This window comes from Protopterus annectens, chromosome 1.part0 (genome assembly GCF_019279795.1).
Source record: "Protopterus annectens isolate FY-2018-M chromosome 1.part0, PAN1.0, whole genome shotgun sequence".
Lineage (NCBI taxonomy): Eukaryota > Metazoa > Chordata > Ceratodontiformes > Protopteridae > Protopterus > Protopterus annectens.
In genome coordinates, this window is record NC_056725.1 from 405,874,439 (window position 1) to 405,899,507 (window position 25,069).

A 25,069-nucleotide genomic window follows, 5' to 3' on the forward strand; every position below is an offset into this window, starting at 1 on the left:
TTGCACGTTCGATTCTCAGTTAGAGCGTCTTCTGTGTGTCGACATGTGTGAATGGGCATTCCTTCACTGAAGGTTGTGCGTTAGGCCCGGCAAGCCAGCACTTAAAAATCTACTGCCAATCATTAGCAGACCAGAGTTCCGCTGTGGCGACCCCGAACCAGGAAAAGTCGAAAGACAGACAGACACACATGTACATAATGGCTAAACTGGCATATATTTATGGAATTTATAGATTTATAAATGCTTATGTTAGTGCAGAGATTATGCCAAGTTTTGAGGGGGTTCTAGGTTAAATCACATCAAATGGAGCATAGTACATAATAAAACAGAAGAGGGAGAGTTAGCAATGTTATAAAATAAGTCTCTTTAGGTTATACGTAATGCAATTGTTTTGGGGGTTAGGAAGAGTTAAGGAAATTCTGAAAAGGATAATATGAACATTGCAGTATAAAAAATATGAGGTAATATGGAGAAAAGAAAGCTGGACTGAGAAAAATGAAAGAATACAGAGAAAAAAACAAAAGCATGGAAAGTAAACAGGTTAGTGGTAAAGGGCAAGACAAGAATGTGGGATGAGAGAAATGAAGAATTATTATGTATATACATGAAGAGAAAGAAAGGCTTTATCAAATAGGAGAGTAGGGAGATTTTGTGGGGAAGCTGACACTGCATAAGCTTTCACAGAATGCAAGTATGAAATATATAGTCAAGCAGGAAATATTGTGTAATGTGTGGAGCTGAGTAAACACAGGAACATTTCAGGAATTCAGAACCATGCTTAGTACAAATGCAGTATGCTTACCACAGATAAGGTTTATAGCTCAATGTAGACTGAGATTAATTATCAATTAACTCGGTAGAAATTTGCACTTCGGTACACTTCTAATTAAAACAAAGTCATCATCTTCTTTCGGCTGTTCCCATTAGGGGTCACCACAGCAGATCACCTGTTTCCATTTCTTCCTGTCCTCTGCATCTTGCTCCGTCACACCAACCACCTGCATGTCCTCTCTCACCACATCCATAAACCTTATCTTAGGCCTTCCTCTTTTCCTGTTACCTTGTAGCTTCATCCTTAACATCTTTTTCCCAATATACTCAGCATCCCTCCACAGCACATGTCCACACCAACGTAATCGTGCCTCTCTGGCTTTGTCTCCAAACCTTCCAACCTGGGCTGACCCTCTAATATACTTATTCCTAATGCTGTCCACCCTCATCACACCCAGTGCAAATCTTAACATCTTTAATTCTGCCACATCCAGCTCAAACTCCTGCCTTTTTGTCAATGCCACTGTCTCCAACCCATATAACATAGCTGGTCTCACTACCCTCTTGTAGACCTTCCCTTTCACTCTTACAGGTACTCGTCTGTCACAAATCACTCCTGACACTCTTCTCCACCCACTCCATCCTGCCTGTACTCTCTCCTTCACCACTCTTCCACACTCACCGTTACTCTGAAGTATTGACCCCAAGTATTTAAACTCATCCCCCTTTGCCACCTCTACTCCTTGCATCCGAACCATTCCTCTATCCTCACTCTCATTTACACACATATATTCTGTCTTAGTCCTGCTGACCTTCATTCCTCTTCTCTCTAGAGCATATCTCCATCTCTCCAGGGTCTCCTCCACAAAGTATGTTTGCAAAAATCACAGGACTTGTGGAGAAGGAAGAAATCTCAGTTGTAACTAGAAGTGCGACAAGGTAAACAGACAAGAATAGAGTATGCATGCATCTCAACACATGACAATATGGAAAAGAAGCAAGCCAAATTAAAGGGCTTACTACAATGTTTGAATTTGTTTTTTAGCATAAAAGGAATGGAAATAGGTGCATAAAACAGCAGTAAAAATGGATCAGCAAGCACAGAAACATACATAATTGAAACAGAGAATGAAAGAATCGGACTCTGGAGAAGGAGGAAGGATTTATATTTTCCGTTACAGGTGCCTTTTTTTAAACACCCTTATTAAATTATCACTTAAGACATTGTCTCACAGACATAGGCACATATGCATTAAAAGAAAAGAAAGCATATTCATATTTTCTAATTTTCATGCATTATACATAATGTATATATTTTTTGTATTTTTAACAATTATCATACACTCCAACCTCCTTTGTTTTGAGAAGGAAAGCTGGGAAAAGGATGTAAAGGAAGATAAAGGTATGGTAATCAAATGCAGCCCACACACACACACACACACACACACACACACACACACACACACACACACACACACACACACACACACACACACACACACACACACACACACACACACACACACAAAACAGATTCAAAGACAAATGGAGAAGATGTTCAGAGGAGCTATGGAATGATAGACACACAAATGTAGGACATTGGTGATGGGATGACTTGACAAAAACAAGGGAGTGCAGTGATACATAGGTACAATGGGATAAGAGAGAGGGAAGTTATGGTGTTCTGTGCTGCACTGATTGTGTTACCCAGGATGGGGAGGGTATGGTGCTCTGTACCACACTGCCTATTCAATACCAGGAGAAGGGACAAGCAACATTCTAACCACTACCCCCACTGGACCCTTCCTGAAGTGTTGATGGTAGGGACAAACAGTGATTTGACTCTTTTAGCCACAAGAGGACCCTCTCTAAGTGGTCAGTCACAATCTTTCAAAAATCAATTACAGATATTTTAAATCACAAATTATCGTTACACTACAAAACATATGAATGAAAAATGTGCTGAGAAAAACATGGAGCATGGTTCATAGCAGAATGCAATGAAAAACAATAACAGGAGTTGGAGAAAATATGTGAGGAAAAACTCATTAGTCATATTATTTGTTACATGGATTAATATGTAATAAATGAGACATGAGACAATTCTAATAAGATATTTAAAAGAGCTATTAGAGATTACATGACTAGATACAGTGAGGAAAAATTAAGTGATGTCTTAGTATGATGCTTTTGTTACAGTTATAGAAGTAAGAAGGATGGAGAGAAGGAGATTATAAGAAGAGTGCGGGGCAGGGTGTCTTCAGGCACCTTAGCTGAGCAGGCAGGAAAGAGAAAGACATAGAGGAAAGGGCTGCAGAGCTGAAGCAGGTAAGGTAAGGTAGTGGGAAAACAAAAAGGAGTGGAGTAGGAAGTCGGGGAGGGTTGTGAAGTGTGATCTAGGCTGAAGCGGGTAAGGTAAGGTAGTGGGAAAACAAAAGAAAGGAGTGGAGTAGGAAGTCGGGGAGGGTTGTGAAGTGTGATCTAGGCTGAAGGGGGTAAGGTAAGGTAGTGGGAATACAAAAGAAAGGAGTGGAGTAGGAAGTCGGGGAGGGTTGTGAAGTGTGATCTAGGCTGAAGGGGGTAAGGTAGTGGGAAAACAAAAGAAAGGAGTGGAGTAGGAAGTCGAGGAGGGCTGTGAAGTGTGATCTAGGCTGAAGGGGGTAAGGTAAGGTAGTGGGAAAACAAAAGAAAGGAGAGGAGTAGGAAGTCGGGGAGGGTTGTGAAGTGTGATCTAGGCTGAAGGGGGTAAGGTAAGGTAGTGGGAAAACAAAAAGGAGTGGAGTAGGAAGTCGGGGAGGGTTGTGAAGTGTGATCTAGGCTGAAGGGGGTAAGGTAAGGTAGTGGGAAAACAAAAGAAAGGAGTGGAGTAGGAAGTCGGGGAGGGTTGTGAAGTGTGATCTAGGCTGAAGGGGGTAAGGTAAGGTAGTGGGAAAACAAAAGAAAGGAGTGGAGTAGAAAGTCGGGGAGGGTTGTGAAGTGTGATCTAGGCTGAAGGGGGTAAGGTAGTGGGAAAACAAAAGAAAGGAGTGGAGTAGGAAGTCGGGGATGGTTGTGAAGTGTGATCTAGGCTGAAGGGGGTAAGGTAAGGTAGTGGGAAAACAAAAAAAAGGAGTGGAGTAGGAAGTCGGGGAGGGTTGTGAAGTGTGATCTAGGTGGAAGGGGGTAAGGTAGTGGACAAACAAAACAAAGGAGTGGAGTAGGAAGTCGGGAAGGGTTGTGAAGTGTGATCTAGGCTGAAGGGGGTACGTGACGTATAGTGAGTACGTTCAGCCAGGATTGGCACAGGAGCAGGTCCAAGAGTTTGTAAAGTATTCTTTTAGGGAACATTTAAAGGTGGGTAGATTCAAAATTAGTTCTGGTGGTTAGAGGTAAGGAGTACCATTTTTTTTTTTGTTACTGAGTACTAGAATATTCTTTCTGTGGTGGATTTATTTGGTTTATTTATGGTGAGAAGTTGTTTGTCTTGTAATCTGAGGATTCTTTTAGGGAAATATATGTTAATTAAAGGGTTAAGAGATGGGCGGGCTAATAGTTTGTGTATAATTTTATGTATTGTTATAACCTGGATGTAGGAGAGGTGGACGGCGAGTTTCAGCCACCTACGGGTATGCAGAAATTTAAAGTAATGGGTTAAGAAGGATGAATTGGTATCAAACTTGGCAATTTTGTTGTAGCATCTTTCAAGTTTTTTTTTTTTTTTTTTTTTTTAATGGAGGACTGTAAATTGGTTAGAGTTGGTGCTCCATTGCTTTGGATATGAAGGCAAATTTAGGATTATCATCTATTATGACTCCTAATGTTTGATATGGAGCACTAATTCAATTTCAGTGCCTTTTGCAGAAAATATTTTGAAAGATGCTTTGGTATGGTTGTGAATTTTTGGGGTAAAGATGAGGAGTTTGTTTTTGGGGGGGGTTGAGTAAGAGTTGTGCTCTTGTAAGCCAAGTTTCAGTGGAGATGACAGCTTGTTGAGTGATTTCTTGGAAGTGAGATAAGGTGTGTGAAGAGCAGATGATGATAGCGTCCCTTGCATATTGAATCAAGGTGCCTTCACAAGAATGTAGGTTATTGATAAAAATGTTGAATAGTAGAGGGCAAAAGATAGATCTCTGTGGGACTCCTGTACAAGTGGGAAGGTATGTAGAGATGGAACCTTGCCATTTTACAGCTTGTTGCCTGTTGGCAAGGTAGGTAGTGAAGCATTGAATACATGGAGATGATAGACCCAGGGTGGAAAGTTGATTGAGAAGTTTTTGAAAAAGGCGCTTGATAGATCTAGAAATATTGCAGCTACAAGTTTTAGAGTTGTGAGCTTTATTGACAGTGTCTGTAAATGATAGTAATCCAGTGGAGGTGCTGTGATCTGGCTGAAGTCCATGGTCTATATTGATGATTAACTTATTTTGTAAGAGATCATGGAGAAATTGTTGATGTATACATCTTTCAAGGATTTTAGAGAGTGGAGACAGAATGGCTATGGGACATAAATTTGTAATATCAGTGGAATTACCTCCTTCGTGTAAGGGGATAATATGTGCTATTTTCTATACGTTAGGAACACAGGGTTCTATTGCTGCTCTTAAGAATACTGTGTTTGCTATTGCATCTGTGGCTAGATTTAAATATTCAAGGGAAGATTGTCATCTGAGGAGGAACAAGGCTTTAATATATGTAAAAGCTTTTTTTGTGAGAGTTATAGAAACTGGCTGAAAGGTAGAGTTTGGAGTTGTCTGTGTGTATCGGAGAGGTTGCAGTTAGGTATGTTTGGGAAGGAGATGTACTAGGATCTAAGGTAGGGGAAGTTAGCTGTGTAGAATGGGGGTGTGTTAGTTGAGTTTGAGGTTAAGTTGACTATACATTCTGTGAAGTATGGATTGAAATTGGTAGCTGTTTGAAGAGCGGGAATATCTAGGAATAGGCTGGGATACTTTTTGGTACCTGGGTTGATGAGTGAGGATATGGAGGACCAGCAGTTTTTATGGTTGTTTTTATGACTATCTTGTAGGTGAGGATAATAAGACTTCTCTCGATTAACTTGTTTCTTGACTTGGCTTCATAGCTATCTGAATAGTTGCCAATTTTTGTCATTTTTATTCTTTGGCCAGGTAATCCATGCTTTGTCTCTGTCTTTCATAAGGAGTCTGCATTGGTTGGTGAGCCATGGAGTATGGCTGTTTTTAATTCTTTTTGAATGCTGCAGGGCTAAGGTGTTAAAAATATTTAGAAATGCTACTTACATTTACTTATATGGTTAGAATAATCACTTTTATAAAGTATGAAAAGCAATGACTGTGCAAATAATATGCATTATAGGTATTGTTTTTTTATGTACCCTTTCTTTGACCACTTCTCCCCACCAGCTCAGAAGGTCAGGGTGGCATGTCCTTTAAGTCTCTGTACTGGTCCATGAACTGCTCACCAGAGATGGCTAAGCCAGTGGCATCAGACATCATCCTAACAAGACAGGCATCCACTTTATATTGGGGATGTTCATACAAGTTCCCAGTCAAGTAGTCCCCCAGTCCCAATGAATGAAATAAAAGAAAATCCTGTTGTCCTTGTTACTCCATTGTAGAGCACTCTAAACTCAGCATCTTTGGATGCCATGGCCATTCACAAGAGAGAGAGAGCTATGACAGTTTACTTTCGGTCATGTCACTTCACTTTTGTGGCAAGTGATGCACACCACAGGGCACCTTGATAGCAGGACCTATTGTGGTGCGACCATAATATAACAAAATGCTGGCACTTTAGGATGGTGTTAAGGTGTGAAGGCTGGCATTGAACATGTGTAATAAGACCGTGTTACCTAACTATCATACCAGTTTTACTACTTAGTGTCATTATATAGAGAAATAAACAACAGAATTCCATGTCTCTGTGAGTCAATGACCTGTCCAGTCATTTTCAGTACACTTTGCAAGCACTCATAAGACTGCATAAGATCAGAAGAAGTCTCTTAGCACAACTTGTCTCACAGCTATTAATCATAAAAAGGCTGTTGGGAGCACTTTATAAGCATAAATGCCATACTGAGTGCTTTGAATATTAGCATGTGTCATGCTGAGTGCTTCAAATGGATGTGATATAAAGCCCCCACAGCCACTTGGAACCTTATGCATTGTAGAAGATTGCTGGGAAACGATTTGTAAGGCTTGTTCACATTCAGAAACATGCTACTTTACTTAAAAATATTTGTTTGCCAGGTTAAGTCTACACTTCAAAAGTTTTCCTTATCTGTTACCTTCACAACAACAGAAAAATGTTTGTTACAACCTGTGGTGTTATTGTTCTAACTGAAATGTTTGTTGATATTGTAACTTAGAGGGGATGTCAAATGGAGTGATGAGATGTTGCGACTACCAAGAGGTCATGGAGGAGGACAAGTTCATGAACAATACTAGAACAGTGGCTGAGGAATAGGAAATTTACACTGAGCCTGGCATCCACGTACCTTATGGACAAAGGTAGTGTATTAATACCTGGCCCTTATTCTTTCGAGAAAAGTTGGCTAGGCTTAGAAAGCCCCCCCCCCCCCCCGGGTCATTAGCCTAGTAACAGTCTATGAATCTATACTGCAATACAGAACACATTCTTCATTATTAGGGATTTGTGGCCTAGTGCACATTATCCAGTATATTAAAGCAATCATACAGGTGTGAGATTTGCATCGATTCTGTTGTGTAAAGCCAAAAACAGGTTACTAACACCTTCTAATAGTTATGTCATGAATAGACTACTACCACTCCTTCACTCAATTGCACAATTATACTGTAACAGTGTCTGTAGGTGTAGAAGTTTTTTTTTTCCTTGGGTTTGAGAAAAATAGCATTTTATGTATTTATTGCTGCAGAATACTCCTATGTAAGGGAGCACATCAGGACAGCAATGTGGAGGGGAAATGTTAGTCCTACTTAATGATATGTACTTTGTATGTTTGATGCTTGCTGGAGCATAGATTGTGTGTATTCCTCCAACAAAAACTATAATCAGAGTGCATTCTGCATCAATCCACCCATGGACCTAATATAATTATGTGTACCTACATGACACCGTCTGCTGCAGATAATTGCCTTATCCTCCTACTTAGGAAGGTATCTGTTGTGTCACATATTTAGGTGTTCACTCAGCAGGGTGCTGTCTGTATGTGAATGCGATGCACCTCTCTGTGTGCTTACACATATTGGCTATCTTTTGGTAAACCTGTATGCTATTAAAGCCAGGTTTTAGGGAAGGTCAGCCAATAGCAGTCATAACACTGATGGCATTCAACAGTGGGGTATTTGTTAGAGACTAGTATCTATGAATGACAAGTACAGGCTTCATGCAGTATCTGTTAAAAGCCCTTTTTCTTGGGAGGGGGACGCAGTAAAAGAAGGGCACATGGGTATGCAGTTTGTGTGTGTGACTGACTGCAGAAATGTATTATTGCTACATACCAGCAACACAGAGAAACCACTGATTGTATTGTGGTAGATATCTGATATCTGCTGATACATTTAACTTCACATACATTCCCCTTCCTGTTCAACAGGAAGAGAAAAAATGAATATGCAAGTTTTCATGCCGAAAATAAGACCTTCTGCAGGAGTTCTGTCTCAGTGATTGGCAGATGATTAGCCATGAGTACTCTGCTTGGTTCTATCATGTCTGTATTTTGTAGGATGCTATAAATCATTTACATCCATTGAATCTGCACTAGATAACTCTTTGTTACTTGTAGTCCATATCGGATTATCTGCTACTACTGCACTGCCTCACTCTACTTAATGTCATTTCATATTTCAAATAATAAAATATATTATACTATTTGGCTGTTTCATGCATACTATAATCTGTTAAATTGTGCCAGTGTATTATAATACTGTTATTTTGCTTCTTTAAGTATATTGTAACATTATATATACAATGTGTGTATTGTAAACAATTAATCCAGCTTTTCTTCACATCTTTTCACTGGAAAGGGGTTCTAATGCCCAGATGGACCTTTCTAGTAAACAAATGCAAATAATAAATACAATTCATTAAAAAGGTTTATAGTGTCTTTTGACATCTCCACATTCAACCAAATACAGATGCACTAGCCTCAAAATTTATAACAATAGATATCATGCCAGTCTGATAATTAAGGTTTACACTAGTCTACAAAAGCATTGCTCTAAAGCAGGAAAGCCCGGACATTCACAAGTGTGTTTTTTTTATCAACAATTTTAATTCTTGCAAAAATATTTCTACAAGTAATACTTTGTGTAATGGATACAGTGAAACATGTTGATGTTAGTGACATGGCAATGTTTTACCACTGGTATTCCATCTCGTACACATTGTCAGCCTCTGTCTGTAGTGCGAATTCATACCACCACTGACAGTACTATGTAAAGAAATCAAAATAAAACAAATGCAGAAACCGCTCCAAACAAGGTCTACCTCCAAACAAGTAGGCACTTTCATCTTTTCATAAAAAAATTATTTAATCAGACTAAATAGCAAAGCCTCATATATAATTTTATATACCCTGAAGCATGTGAAATGATCAAAACTGTCATCCAATTAATTATTCATTATTAAACATATTTTGTAATTCTTAAAGCAAAACAAACATTTGAAACATTTATATTATAAGAGCTTCTTTTTTTAATTCTGATATTACACTCAATACTTCATTTAAGCCTGGTCATAAGTAAGTTTCTAAGAGTATTTGCCCCATCATTTCTTCCCTGTTTAAAAATTCTTCCTGTCAGCCCCTCTTTCACTTCTGTAATTATATAATGTATACAATAAAAACTTCTCTAAATCCACATATTTTATATGTGTTCATTATAAATATTTGTTTTCACTGAACAAAGATGGCTCCTTATCCTGACTGATACCTTTCTTCCATTTTCTTGCATCAAAAGGGAGTGATAATATTGCATGGCTTGCAGGATTACATGTATAACATTCATTTGTTTTTGTTTTTTTTTTTTATTTATTTTCCTTTTGCTTCTCTCTATTTACATTATCATTTTATGTAGTGTCCTCAGAGGTAAGACCGAGGTGAGGAGTGATGATATTGTAGGGGGTTGTAGATGTTCTCTGCTGCCATGTCTTTGGTAGGGGGTGCAGATTTCCTATCAGTGGATGGTACCTGGATTTCCTAGCAGGAGGAGGACATTATGACAGCTGTGGTAGCCTGGCAGCTAAACATCAGACTGGCAGATTGGAACACATCCTTATGTTGGCTAGCAGGCTAACAGTGCATGGGCCTAGCCATGAGGATAGCAGTGATGGTAACTGGCTCGTGCCTGGGTGTAGCACTGTGTAGCTTTGCAGTTAGCTGCCACCTCACCCTATCCCCATCATGGTGCTCTGTAACCTTGTGGTTCCATTCCCTACCTCATTTGTTGTCTAATCCTCCCCATCATGAATTACTGTCCCACTGTCTGCATTTCTCCTTTGTGTTCCTCTCCTAAGTTCTGTCATCAGTCCCTCCCTTCTTAACCATTGTCTGTTTTATCTGTTTGGTTATGTGCCCATGCTGCCTTCTCTATGCACTCATTTCTACATGCAACCTTTTCCCTCTACCTCTCTTGCAAAAGAAAAACAAAATGAGCAGGATAACCAAATAAAGGAGAGAATGCAAGCTGTAGTGCTGTGATGGATCAAGTGTTGCAGCAGCAGTAAGATATTAAAGCCAGCCATGTGGTACAGAAGCAGCTTTTAGAGGCTGAAAGAGATATGTTTTGCTGATGGAGTATTATGATTTATTGCATCTGCAGCAAAGTATTGTGGATAACAGAAATGAAATAAAGTAAAAAAAACATACACAAGTGTTTAAGTCAAGGAACAAGAACCAGTCTACTTTGAAAAGAGAAGCAGCTTCAGACAAACAAGTCCTATAGTAAGAATAAGAAGCAAAACTTGTGCAAATATTGACAGGTATAATATTCTGAACAATATTATTTTGCCATTACATGTATCTTTAATAGACATACAAACTTGATTCATTTAGGGTTGTAGACTATTGTCAAGTAACCTCGGAGACTTTTTCAGGAGCAGAAAAGTTCATGAGTGAAATACAAAAAAAAAAAAAAAAAAGAAACAAGTATCCCCTGTGAAGTACTTTAGTTTTTAGAACATTTCCTGGCAGTTAAAAAATGGCTGTGCAGTTCAGAACTGCAGTAATAGAAAACTTTGAACTTTAGACATTTTTCTGACAATATGTGATAAATAGCATTCAAATGTATAATAAAAATGTATGGACAGGGAGATGTGAAGTATGGTTTATACTGGTTATGTCTGATAGACAATTACACCATATTTCAAACAATATAATACTGAGTAGGAAAATAGCAACTGTTAGGCATCAGGGCCATCCAAAGGCTTGTTACTATTGTGGTGATAAAACATTTGGTTCAAGAATGCACAATAAGATGTGGGCAATGAAGAGAGCAAGTTTCTATGGTTAGACACTGTAGACCATCCTTGGCTTAGATGAATGAATTTGGAAAAAGAAATGGTACATGAAAAAATGAAGGAAAGCCAACATGTAGGAAACAGTATTCAGGAAAAAAACGTGTCATATGCTCGGGAAGAAAATGAAATGACTGATTTAAGGGAGGAAGAAAAGTGAAAGACATATGATTCAAGGTAAAGAAAAAGTACAAGGGGAATAACTATTAACAGAAAAATATGTCTCATGGGCTGTCAAGTGAAGAAGAGGAAGGTGGTGACTCAGAAATTGGAAGAATGAGAACAAAAAGGTGTTAAATTTATTGAAGGGATGGTGGAAGGTGAAGGAGAAAGAAAGAGAAGTGTAAATACATAAAAAGATATGATAGAAAGATGATTTAGGTGTTTTGGGACTAAATGTTAACAGAAGTGAATTGAGGGGTTTAATGGTGGTTGGATGGAGCAAAAAGGAAAAGATGGCTGTGTTATGCTTGCCAGATACAAGATGTTTTAAAAAAGAAAATTTGAAGCTGTATAGGAGAAAAAGATTACATAATCAGTAGAATGACACATGTTCTGGTTTAGGGGTATTAATAAAAGAGGATGAAGTAAAAACATTGAATGCAACAACGATGATGCCAATAAAGCTGATATGTGACTTGAGAAAAATAGCAATAGTGTGAGCTTAATAGTAATATATGCATATGAAAATATGTTGTAAAGAAAAAGTTTGAAGAATTTGAAAAAAATGTGATAGTAAACATGTCTGTAGCAATAACTGGGGGCGTTAATTATAAGGAAAAATAGCACAATATGTAAAGGTGATAAGAGTCATGTTGTATGTAAACGTGGAGACGGGAAAAAGTGGACATACTAAAGGGAATTTTTTAAAACAGATTATATTATCTATTCAGGTGACAAAAAAGAAGTGGCAGGTGGAGTAGAAGTAGATTTTATAGATCATATAGCAATATGGCTGTCTTAGGTGATAATAAAGAAACAATAAAAGAAAGAAATATAATAAAGTGATTAACGGGATGCAAATAAAAAGAAAGTAGTGAAGACAGGAAGTTGAACATTATGGAAATAGTACCACAATGAGACAGTTTTAATGGGGGTCTTGTTTAAGAATAACTATGAAAAAGGCTTTTTGAAAGTAGAGAGAATGACAAGTTAAAAAGTAAACTGGAATTTGATAAAATAGCAAAGGATTTTGAGAAAGCAGTGAAATAAGGAAGTAATACAGTAAGAAATAGAATGAGAAAAATAAAGATAATGTATAGACAGAAATATTTTAAGGGATTGTGGTAAGTAAATCCAGTTTTAGGCAGAACAAGGTGCAAATTAGAAATAATTAAAATGAAAGAAGGAAGAATCAGCAGCCCCCTATGTTTGGGTTAAGTCTGGAATATTATAAGGAGATGAGTGTAAGAGAATAAAATTTGTGGAAATGCTCAATAAATGGTCAAAGGAATACATAGAAGATAAAAAATATATGTGATGAGGTGATATCATTTACATGGAAGAAAAATTGCAAAAATATTAATAAATGGACCCAATAACATCAGGGAATACTATAAAATCTTTATGAAGATTATGCAAAAAACTTAGAGATTGTTTTAGAAAAAGTGATAAGCGAAGGAGTATATGGACTAAAGGGAAACATATGAAGGAAATGTTGGCAATAATAAAAGAAGTAATACAGTATATGCCCATTTTAAGGAAGAATAAAGATGTATATTTGGTTGAGTGATATAGCAAAAACATTTGATTCAGTAAGTCATGAGGCAATGTAAGATATTTTAGGATATCATGGGGTTAGGGAAATAATAAAAGTAATTAAGAATTAAATAAAAAACTTAGTTGGAGTTAAAACATTCCATGTATCCTTTAGAAAGAAAGTACATATTATAGGAAACAATACTAGAGATTTTTTTCAATGTTATTTGAGGATCAAAATTCAGTTTAGTTAGACAAAGAAATCTATATAATAAGAAAAAAGTAAGTTTGAATTTAAAAAGGTCTCTTTGCATAGTTAGCATCTATACTCCTTTTCTGGGTATCCAAAATATGAAGGAAAAGTAAAGTAGCTTCATAGGGAAAATATTTCATGTAAAATATATAGAGAAAAAAGTCTAAAAAAAATGAAGGAGAAGATGATGGGAAAATATGATAACATGTAGTAAAATGAAGTTGTGGAAAATTAAGACTGATGAAGCTAAAAAAATCAGAAATGGCATAATATGATAATGGAGAAATATTATGTCCTTGAAAAGATAATGGTGATGGTAAAAAGCAATAAAAATGGAAAGGAAACACTTAAAACCAATAAAAATGGAAAGGAAACACTTGAAGATTGCTATGAGGCTGGAGACTTTTGTCGAGATCTTTCTTGGATAAGTTACTTATAAAATATTGTATGAAATATAAAACAATGGAAGCGACAAAAGTAAAGATTGTATTGACAAATAAAGCACTATTTTTGGATTGTAAAAAGAATTAATATTTTACAAAAAAATTCAAAATGAGGATACGTGGGAAAGTTTTTGAAGTATAAAATGTATATCATTTTGCATGGGAAATATGAAGTAATATGATGAATGATGGGATATGTTATTGATGGTAATGGTATGGCTGTTGTGGAAAAAAATATGATGAACTTGCTGTATAATAAAAATAGGAATCATGACTGTGTTAGCTGTAATAAAAAATGTTGTGGAGAAAAGAATAGGTTAGGTAGAATGAAAGAAGTTAAGATTCACAAACATGATGTGTAAAATACTGAAATATATTGTATTGCAGATCTGCAGCAAGACTAGTATGCAGCAGTGCAAGTCTTGGCTCTAGATGATTGTCAATGTGAAGTGACACCCCGACCCCATTTGCAAAAATGGGAAACAGGGTTGTAGATGGATGGCTTATACATATTGCAAATATTCTAAATGTTACAGATACTGTAGAAATGTAAATCAACTGGAAGAGGTGTAAAATATATATGCATGGATCCCTATTATATTATTAAAATGACACAAGGCCAAAATTTAAATTCACAAGACAAAAACAATGAAATTTTAAAATGAACATACACAAGCAAATGTTATAACATTGAAACAAGCGCAGTCAATCCAATACACTTTTACATGCATAACCACTCACTACAAAAATATGTATGTCCCTTAAACAAACCTTTGATTTATGGTAGCTACTACAACATAGAGGAAGGACTTCTCACCTGACAATAGTGAAAACAAAAAAAGATACTTTTCTATTTACCTTAAATATAACCTTTTTTTACATTTTTGTAGCCCTCCTACACCCCCACACCCCCTGCAGTGGGGAAAAGGGTGAATTTCCCAGTTCTCACTGTACTGCAAACTCCATTCAGATGCTCCCTGGTTTGAAAAAAAACAAAGTGCTAGTTTTTCAATACACGTTTCACTTTTGTGTACTAGTGTCATTTTAAAGTTTCATTGTTTTTATCTCGTAAATTTAAATTTCGGTCTTATTTTGATAATATGATAGGGATCCATATATACGCACACACATAGATATAGATATATATATATATATATATATATATATATATATATGGGTCCACTTTTCTCACAGTAAGACATTGTCCTGTTCGATTTTCAGATAGAGTGTCTTCTGTGTGGAGACATGCATGAATGGGCGTACCTTCGTTGAAGGTTGTGCGTCAGGGCCGGCAACTCAGCACGTAAAAATCTACTGTGGCGACCCCTAACCGTGAAAAGCCGAAAGACACAACACAACAACGGGTCCACTTTGTAATTTTGAAATACTGAACTCTCGAATTTCAGTACACTGAAATCTCGAATTTCAGTACTCCAAAATCACAAAAAGGAATACTCACATTTCCAAAACCGGCAGAAGCGCAAAATTCAAAATACCGAATCATGGATATTTTGAATTTCTGCTTCCAGTGGTACGGAATGTGGATGTTTGGGCTTAATTTTGTTAAGTATGTGTGTGTAAGTAGGTTGGTTAGGTGTTTAGTGTGTGCAAGTGTGTATTGTGACTGCTATGTGTGAGAGAGACTGTAAGATGTGTGTGTGTGAGTTTCATTTGTGTTTGTGCGATCTCTGAGTTAGAATATATAAGTGGGGGGGGTGCATGGTGCGTATATGTAGTTTAGATTAGTTTGATTGTGGAGGAGAGTTTTGTGTATGTTTGTGTGTGTGTACTGTATGTATAGCATGGATACGGGATTTTGAATTTCGCAGTTGTGTGTTTTCGAGTTTGTGAGTTGTGGTTGGGTTTTCAGCTTTGTGATTCTCGAATACTGAAATTCAAGATTTCAGTATTTTGAAATTCCAAAGTAGACCCATACATGCATGCATATATATATATATATATATATATATATATATATATATATAGATATAGATATATATATATATATATATATATATATATATATATATATATATATACATACAGTGTGTGTGTGTGTGTGTGTAAATATAGATATATAAATAGATGCATATATACGGTGCTATTCATTTAGATGGAATGCAGATAGCACAATTCATTTCTTTTTCTAGGGTCTATATTACAACATCGACTCACAGGAGTTTTAAATGTAATATTGAACCGTACAGTTCGAAACCCAATAATAACAAAAACAGAGCAGCGATTTTTTTTTTCCCAGGGAAAAAAATTGCTATTCCTTGAAAAAAAAAAAACTTACACTTTACACTTAAAATAAAGTGGGGAGCTTTGCCCCCACATCCCCAAACATGGGGGGCTGTGCCCCCCATCCCTCCTACTTAAATATACCAACTCCGAAATTGCACCACAGTGGAGGAAATAGCAAAGCCCAGAAAATGGCCCACCGATTTATTTTCCTTGGGAATAAAATCGGTGTGCCGTGGCTTCGCTATTTTCATATTTTGGACTTTTGCGCTCGATATTACAACGTTCAAACTTCTACAAGTTCGATTTATGATCCTTTTTCTACATTATATCAAACTTATTTAGTTGATGTGTGTAGAATAAAGGAAAAATGGATCATCTGCATGTGTGTGTGTATGTGAATATGTGCATGTATGTTGAATGTGTGTGTGAATGAATCTTCACAATTGTTTGGGGGATTTGTACACTTGGTGTGTTGACTGTTAGTACGAGGTGAGGAGTCTTTCATTGTTTCATCACTGTTGTACAGTCTCTGAGTTAGTATATAATGACACTGTTTTCCTCTTGGTGGTTTTCAGTGTTGCACTGAAATATCAAATTAGTGAAATTTAATATTTAAATAGATGCATATACACACACACACACACACACACACACACACACACACACAAATATATATATATATATATATATATATGTATATATATATATATATATATATATATATCTATATGTGTGTGTGTGTGTATGTTTGTGTGTGTGTTTGTGTGTATATATATATATATATATATATATATGTATATATATGATATATATATTTATATATATATATATATATGTATATATATATGTGTGTGTGTAGAAAACAACCCCTAGTCATTTTGGTCTGAGTCACTAGGTCGCATCAGATGGCTGCTTCTAGGTTCAGACGCATCCAACATGGTGGAGGATAGAAAGTTCTTCAGGGCCTGTGAATCCTTTTACAGAGACAGCAAAAATAGTTTTGACCAATGTTTATTGATAAAGGACCTGAAATGCAAGCTAATGAATGTAATCAAGAGAAGAAATTAATGATGTAGATTAGGCAGATTGGGAGACGGTGTTAGAACAAGTGCTACAGAAACAGTACATTTCTGAAAATGTCAGTAAAAAGCTGAGAGAGAAACAAATGCTGTGAATTATAATATAAATCTGTGTGTATGGTCAGTGGGTGGATAAACCTGTTTTAAAGGCACACAACTACAGCAGAGTGAAATAAGAACTGATTCAAATGCTGAAAGGAGAACTACAGATTCTTCTGTTGACATTTTGACTCGGGCAGGCACACAAAGAAGCATAGAGAAAGTGGGAAGCAGAGAAGCGCACAAAAAAAAGTTCAAGAATTGAATTTGCTGATAAAATGACCAATGATTAAGAATCAGAACAAAAAAGTGAACCCATTAACAGTTATTACATATAATTTTGCCACCGGATTTTGGTTTAAAAAAAAAAAATGTAAGAGAATTAGTTTACTTAGGTAATGGAGACCTTTGTGAAGTGAGCTTTCAAATTTATTTGTTAGCAGAACACTTTATGAATAAAGCAGAGAAAAAAGCATGTTATCACCAAGTATAGCTTAGACCATCAGCTGCAGAAGAATAAGAATTTAGAACCTTTTTCTGTTTGTAGTAAAGTACTTGATAAGAACTATGTGACAATGATGTAAGTGAAGGAAAATATAGCATGTCCGAAACCCAATTATGTTAAATGGGAAAGAGGGTACTGTTAGATATTGAAGAGAACAACACATTAGGCGTATGATTGTAATAAAAGAAGATGTATACACTGTACATACTAACAGGAATTGTAAAGCACTATGTAGAAAATGTAATGAGACTGCATTTGGAACAAGAAAGAGAAACTGGAGAAAAAAATAGTACAGAAAAGGTGTAATTAGCTGAAAATGTTACTGAAGATATTTGTGCAGTATTATGGAATTAAAAGGGAAGAAAAGAATGCAGAAGAAACAGTGACAGAGAAGCCTCAGATGAAACTTAAGAATAAATATGCAGTATTAGAAAGTCATGGAAGAAAAGAGGTAGAGTTGAAGACTGAAAGAACAAGAGAAAATTATAAAAAGCAATTGGGGAGGGCCTGAAGAAGGAGAAAAATAAAAACGAAGGAGAAATATGCAAAGACTGGATGATTCAGGAATATTGGCATTAAATGTAAATCGTATAGGAAATGTTACCAGGAGTTTATTATTGACTGAATGCTGTAAGAAATAAAGTATTGCTGTTGGACGTGAAGAAAGAAAAAGCGGTCTATATCATATGAGCGAATTGCACAAATTGGGAACGCTCATAATATCAAATGTATCGGACATCGAACTTCGTATTGTGGGGTGCTGCTCCCCCCACACACCCTGCTAAATATATATTCCAACTTCAAGATCAAAAGGGCAAATATCCCACTCTTCACTATACTGCAATCTCAGAAAAAGCACTTCAAGGTCCGGTACGTTCGATATTATGAGCGTTCGCAATTTGGGCAATTTGCTCATGTGATATAGACCCAAGAAAAAGGGGATGAGGCAATATTACAATGAAGATTAAATGGCCAGTGGAAAATTAAACATTTATGGCTAGGGATTCTGATTTGAAGTGAGGAAATTAAAATATTAGATATGACAGTAGTATTACCTTGGAGGGTGGTAATATGTTATATGAAGAGAAGGCAAAGATGAGTCAGGCTAATAGTGACATATGCATACACAAATATGTCTAAAATTAAAAAGATAATTATGGTGGGAAACTAATTTAACAAAGTAAAGATGGAACATGACACAAGATATGAAGGTGATAAGAGTTGATACAATGTAGAGGGTTGACAGTAGTGAAAATTTGTGGCCAGACATGCAAATAGAGAAAACAGGGATTTAAAATGCAAAATAAGATTTTTTTTAAACTGAAATAGATGTGATACATTCAAAAGAAATGAAAAGTGATGGATTTGAAATCGCTAAACTGAGACATCATATTGCAAAATGGGCTAAAACAGGAGAAGATAGTGATAAAGGAAAGAGAATAAAATGTTAATGATAAGGTTAGCAAAAAGGCTGAAATAAAGGAAGAATACATGTTGATAGTGCAATATGATTGCATATAGTGGAGGATGGTATATGAAGGATAAGAATAAACAAGTTTAGATGTTGAGAACAGAATGACAAGAAGAGTTGAAACTGAATATAAAGAAATTAGGAAAAGGCATGAAAAACATCTAGTGACAGGGTAAAGAAATTATTTGAAAAAAATAAAACGAACGTAAAGATAATGATGTAGAGGCACTATTTCTTAAAAAGGATAGAGGAAGTTTCACATTTTAGGGAAATGTTTAAACAAGAGAAGGGAATACGGGTGTAATATTAGATGAAGAAGGTAATGTAAAATATAAACAAAGAAATTACAGTGATGGTTAAACATTTCTAAGTAAAATGTATAAAAAAGGTAGAAAAAGAAATTTGAAGGTGAAAAGTATATCTGGAAATGTTTAGAATGGAACATTAAAATGGAAGAATTTAGGAAATTGTAATTGGGGGAAGGGAAGAATCAGTACCAGGACTGTATGGATTAAGTGAAGATATTATAAAGGAATGGTTGGAAGTAGAAAGAGTGTCCATTAAAATATTAAATGTATAGTTAGAGAAAGGTATAAAAAATATGTAATGAGGTGATTAAATGTATATGGAAGAAGATGAGAGAAAAAAATAAAAACTATTTATCATTTGTTGACCGGGCTAGTCTATTTGGATACATATCCATTTTCAGTAGAGGCCCGGGGAGAAAAGCCCCAAACAGCATTATACAAAGTGACTATAGATACTAAGCATCTACTTAAAGAAAAAAACATTGCAACAATACATTAAGTAGTAAAAATAACACTACCATACCTTTGGTCTAAGTAAGGTGTAGTGAGGTTAAGAGCAGTAGAAGCAACTATAGAAGGAAGGTATAGTAGATTTAGAGCAGTAGGACAGACAGAGAGCGAGAGTAAAACTAATAACTATTATCTGTAAAATGTCTTATGTTCATAAATACTCAGTCTTTGGGATAATATGAATCTGCAAAAGGCTAGTCTGGATTATGTAGTAGTTCAGGTAGGGGCAGAAAAAGTTGGATCAAACTAGAAAAATTGTAATGCTTCCTGAATAAAAAGTGAAGGAAATATGAACAGATATAATTGTTGAGGTAGGTTTAAAGGTGGTTTAGCAAGAGGAAAGGTATCAATCTGGTTTAGCACATGTACACAGCCACTGAGATTTAAGGAAGGCTCTTAACCGGTTCCTGAAGAGTGGTGTAGATGTAAAGGAAGTTAGATTGGAAGCTTGTTCCAGGTCTTTCCAACAAAGTTAGTAAAAAGGCTGTCACCAGATTTGTTATTGGATTTATGGATAGCTACTAGTAACTTATTTGCTGAACGTACATTTGCAAGATTTTTATAAGGACTAATGAGGCTACAGAGTACAGGGGTATTAGTGGGATGGTACAGGACCTTGTGAGTGATGGTAAGTTGTTGAAGAACCTGTTTTTCAAATTCTAGCCACCCTAGCTGTTTCAGATTTTGGCAGTGATGGGTTCGGAAAAGAGAGCCAGTGGCAAATCTGTCAATGTTATTAAAGGAGGTAGACAGTTTGTTTAGAATAGTTTTGGATAGGTTGGTATAAATGGGGAGGCATAGAGCAGGGTGGAAATTAGATGGGTTTGTGCAATAGTAGTTCTGGTAGAGGGTGTAAGAAAGGGTTTATGCCTGTAGAAAAAGCCAAGTTTTCTTTTAACTGCTTTGATGGTTAAGTTTATGTGAGTGTCGTTAAGACTGTGGTCAATTGTTACTCCTAAGAGTTTGGCGGTTATGTCGGGTGCTAGTAAAGTGCTGTTATTAGATGCAACTGTAAAATTAATAGGGACAGACTTCTGTGTGGGAGTGAACAGTAATAGTTTTGTTTTTTTGGGTTGAGGAGGAGACAGCATTGTTGGAACCAATTTTCAACTAAAGTAAGTACTTTTTGGGTACTGGACTGGAGTTCAGCCAAAGAGGCTGCCGCACAGATTAATGTTGAGTCGTCTGCATATTGTATGCAGGTGGTTTGAGGAAGGGTAGTTTTCAGATCTTTAATAAAGATAGAAAAGAGATATCCCAGAATGGAGCCTTGTGGGACCGCCAGGGTGATTGGGAGCTGAGTGGATAAATTATTGTCCCAGAGGGCTGCTTGTTGTCTGTTACCTAAATAGGACTTAAACCATTTGAGTGCCTGAGTATCTAAGGAAGAGATTGTAGTGTGTTTTTAACATTAATTGATGATTCACCATGTCAAAGGCTTTAAAGAGGTCTATAAAGAGAGCAGAGGAAAGCAAGTTGTTGTTACGATTTTTATTAATACAGTCAGTGAAGGATAAGAGTGCAGTTGTAGTGCTGTGAAATGGTTTAAAGCCATGCTGACAGCCAGCAGATTGTTTTGTAGGAGATGATCAAGTAGCTGCCAGTGGATACATTACTCATGATTTTTGCTAAAGGAGAGAGTTAGGGCTATAGGTCGGAAGTTAGACAGTTCAGTTGAGTTACCACCCTTATGCAATGGAATTATATAGGAGACTTTCCAGAGAGAAGGGCTGGAACTTTCGGTAATGGTTCTGTTAAGATGGAAATAGGCTAGTACACCAGCTGCTATTTGGAGATATTCGGCTGGGAGGAGGTCAGCTAATGGTGTGCAAGGTTTAAATTTATGAAGAAGTGTATGGACTAGTGATGTTGAAACTGGTTGAAGAGTAAATGCAGGGGGTTTATTGGCTGTTGAGGGTGCTAAAGTTGCACTAGCTGGGGGATAAGGTATTTGCTAACGATTTAACAGTTTCAGAGAAAAATTTGTTAAATGTATCTGCAATTTGGATAGGAGAGTTCTGAGTCAAGTTAGAGGGGGTAGGGGTTTTGGAGTGTCCTGGATGGAGTAGCCTGTTAATACCTGACCAGAATTTTTGTGGATTTTTTTGTTGGGTTTGTTGGAGTTTATGGTAATAGTTTTTTATTGTCAAGAATAATTAGTTTTTTTGTAGCATTTCTAAGTTGTTTATAGTTTTGGTGGTCAGTTGGGTCTTTAGTAAATCTCCATTTGGACCAAGTCTTATTTCTTTGTAGCATTTTGTGCCGGGGTCTCTTTGGAGAGCCAAGGAGCTGGTTTGTTCCTAATTCTGACTGTACGAGAGGGGGCATGGTGATAAAGAATTTGCAAGAATTTGGAGTTAAAGTAAGACACAGCATTGTCAAGTGGTAAGTATTTTAGGGGGAACCAATTGCAAACTTTGAGCTCAACTTGGTAGCTGTCTAGGCTTTTCTTGTTCCGGGTAGTTCTAAGGGTAATTTGGTTGGGAATACTGGTCTTGTGTCTAGTTATAAAGGTAAGGGTGTGGTCACTAATATTGTCAGGTATCATCCAGTCTAATGTGCTTTGTTTATTGCTAGGTTTGTGCGTTCTTATGGGAGAGGTGATTGTTTAATAGAAGCCATAGAGGTTTATGTGATTAGTAGGTTTGGCTGAGGTACAAGAATTCCAATCAATATTAAAATCTCCAAGGAGTATGGTTTCTTGCGGGAAGGATGTGGAGTAGAGCATTTTCAAGAGTATTAATGTTATTACTTGGAGGGATATAGACACAGATAATGTATAAATAAATAAAAGTGCTTTTCTCTGGGCATTTCACTTATCTCCCTCCTCACCTGCATCACTTCTACTTCAACCATCTGTTCTCACCTGCTGCTGAGTATTTATTTACTAAAATGTATTCACATTTGTTTTTCTACTCTATTGATAATATTTAGATATTGCTTCAGTTGCGAACAGGATGGTTCTACCTTCTGTGATTATACCATGTTTGTGAATTTATTCTGCTTTATTTTTTTTGTGAATTTCTTCACTTAGGCTATGCCTGCAATTTTTTTTTGTGATCAGTGTCCGTGTACTACCCTAGTAAATAAAATTTTGTTTTTCTTTTTTTTTTTTAAGAAAACACTGAGATAAGGTTAATGTGATGCAACAAAAGCATTTGTTAGGGTGGGTCATGAGGCAATGTGGAATATATTAGAGGTATATTGGATTGGAGGAAGAAAACTAGTGAATGTAAAAAGATTGTTCTACAAAAAATCCTGGGTGAAAGTTGTGCTAAAAGGATGGATGAATGGATGGAAGGATGTATGTATAGATGTATGGATGTGACTAAACATAACAATTAATAGAAGAGTTAAACAAGGATGCCATTAGATTATACAGGGGAATTTAATAAAGCCTACACAGACTTTTTACTATGTAGGTATCGTAGCATTCTGCTTACATGAAAGTAAGCAGGTTTGCAATCAAGTAAGCAGAGCGGAGTGGCGTGCATGAGCGTGTCAACACGGAAGTATCTGTGGCATGCAAATCACCTCATAAGCAGGTGAAGTGTATACAAATAAGGGAGGCAGAGCAATCCAGCAAGCAGATAGGCAGTCCTGCAAACCCTGTGTTGGTGTCCAAAATGTACAAGGAAAAATTCCATGTGCAGGATGTTAAACAGACAACAGGGGCTGTAAAAGTGCAGTCAGGACAGAAATAGTATAGCAGATGCAAATATGTGCAAAACTATCCACTGTGTCCAAAACCTAATGGAAAATTATTTAAAATAATTTTATTTATTTTTCAGGGTATTTTTGCACAGAGCACCACAGTACATAAACATGCCATTATGAAAAAAATAGTGTGTAAAAATGTAATGCATTACTGTCCCGTACTACAGTAAGATAGCACCCTATGTGGAGTATCCACAATGCTGGAATGGTGCTGTTGTGAATGTGGCAGGGCCAGGAACCATGTAGTTTCCAGGTTGTGTGCACAAATCCCTAAGCAAATGAGGAGGGGTTGCTGAAAAGAACAAATGGGTATCTGTGTCTGCAGATCCCATCTGTGTAGGCATGGAATCATGTTGGTGTTCCCAGAAGAGGTAGCTTACATCAAAAGGGTGTGTGTCTGTAGACTTTTAAGCTCATTGGAGCTCAGTGGTGCCTGTTTATATGGCCCGGTGCTCTGCTGAGCAGGGGGGGGGTGTGTGTACGCTGACTGGTAAGCTTTGTTTACCTTCAGAGCACATGTTTCCCTGGGTTTCCACATGTTTGCACTGTGTGCCGCTGTGCTGAGTGTGGCCTTTAATGGGAGGGTGTACAGTGACTGCCGATAATTGCTTATCTTTGCTGCATGAGTTTGCATGGCATGCCACAGGGTGAGCAAGGAAGGCTGTAAAAAAAAAAAAAAAGTTGGCTGAGAAAGCCAAAGATATATTAATTACTGATTACCCCTGTTTCACCTAAACTAGGGCCATTAAAACCCCTTAATGATGTACTTGGCAGGTGGACTGCATCATAGGTAGCCAATGACACATGCACCTATAGCAGTACACTACAAAGGTTGCATACCGCCTAGAATCTGATTTCACCTCCAGCAGTGGAGTAGTAGCCGCAGTGGTGCAGTGGTTAGCATTGTCGCCTCACAGCAAGAGGTTCTCCCGTTCGATTCTTGGCTGGAGTGCCTTCTGTGTGGAGTCTGCATGTCCTCCCTGTGGTCGAGTGACATTAAAGACATTCAGGTAGGTGTGAGCGTGAATGGGTGTGCCTTCGTTTAAGGTTGGGCATTGGGCTGGCAACTCGGCACCATAAAAATCCACTGCCAATCATGAGTGGACCTGAGTTCCGCTGTGGCAACCCCTAACCGGGAAAAGCTGAAAGTCTTTTTTACTCTGCAGCAGTGGAGTACAAATTTGGGGTTTTTAACTGAAGGAATGCTAGGGGATGCTGCAGGACTGCTATATCTGTATGTGCTAGATGCTGAGGTTAGTGCTGCTGCAGCTGCTGACAATAGGCCCAGACTGAGAAGGTAAAGTGTTCAGGCCCAGGGTAACCCTCCAGGAGCTACATGAGCTAGAGATTATAGAGTGCTACAGGGTGGACAGGGACATACTACAAGATCTCACTGAGCTCTGCCGCCCTCAACTCAGACCCAGAGCCAACAGAGGGGGAACCCATCCCAGTTGAAACAAGGTATGTGTAGCTCTTAGGATACTAGCTACAGGTTCTTTCCAAAGACTATCTGAGGAAATGATGGGGGTCTCACATGCTTTAGCATCCAGGGTACTCCACAAGTTTCTGGATGCCATGC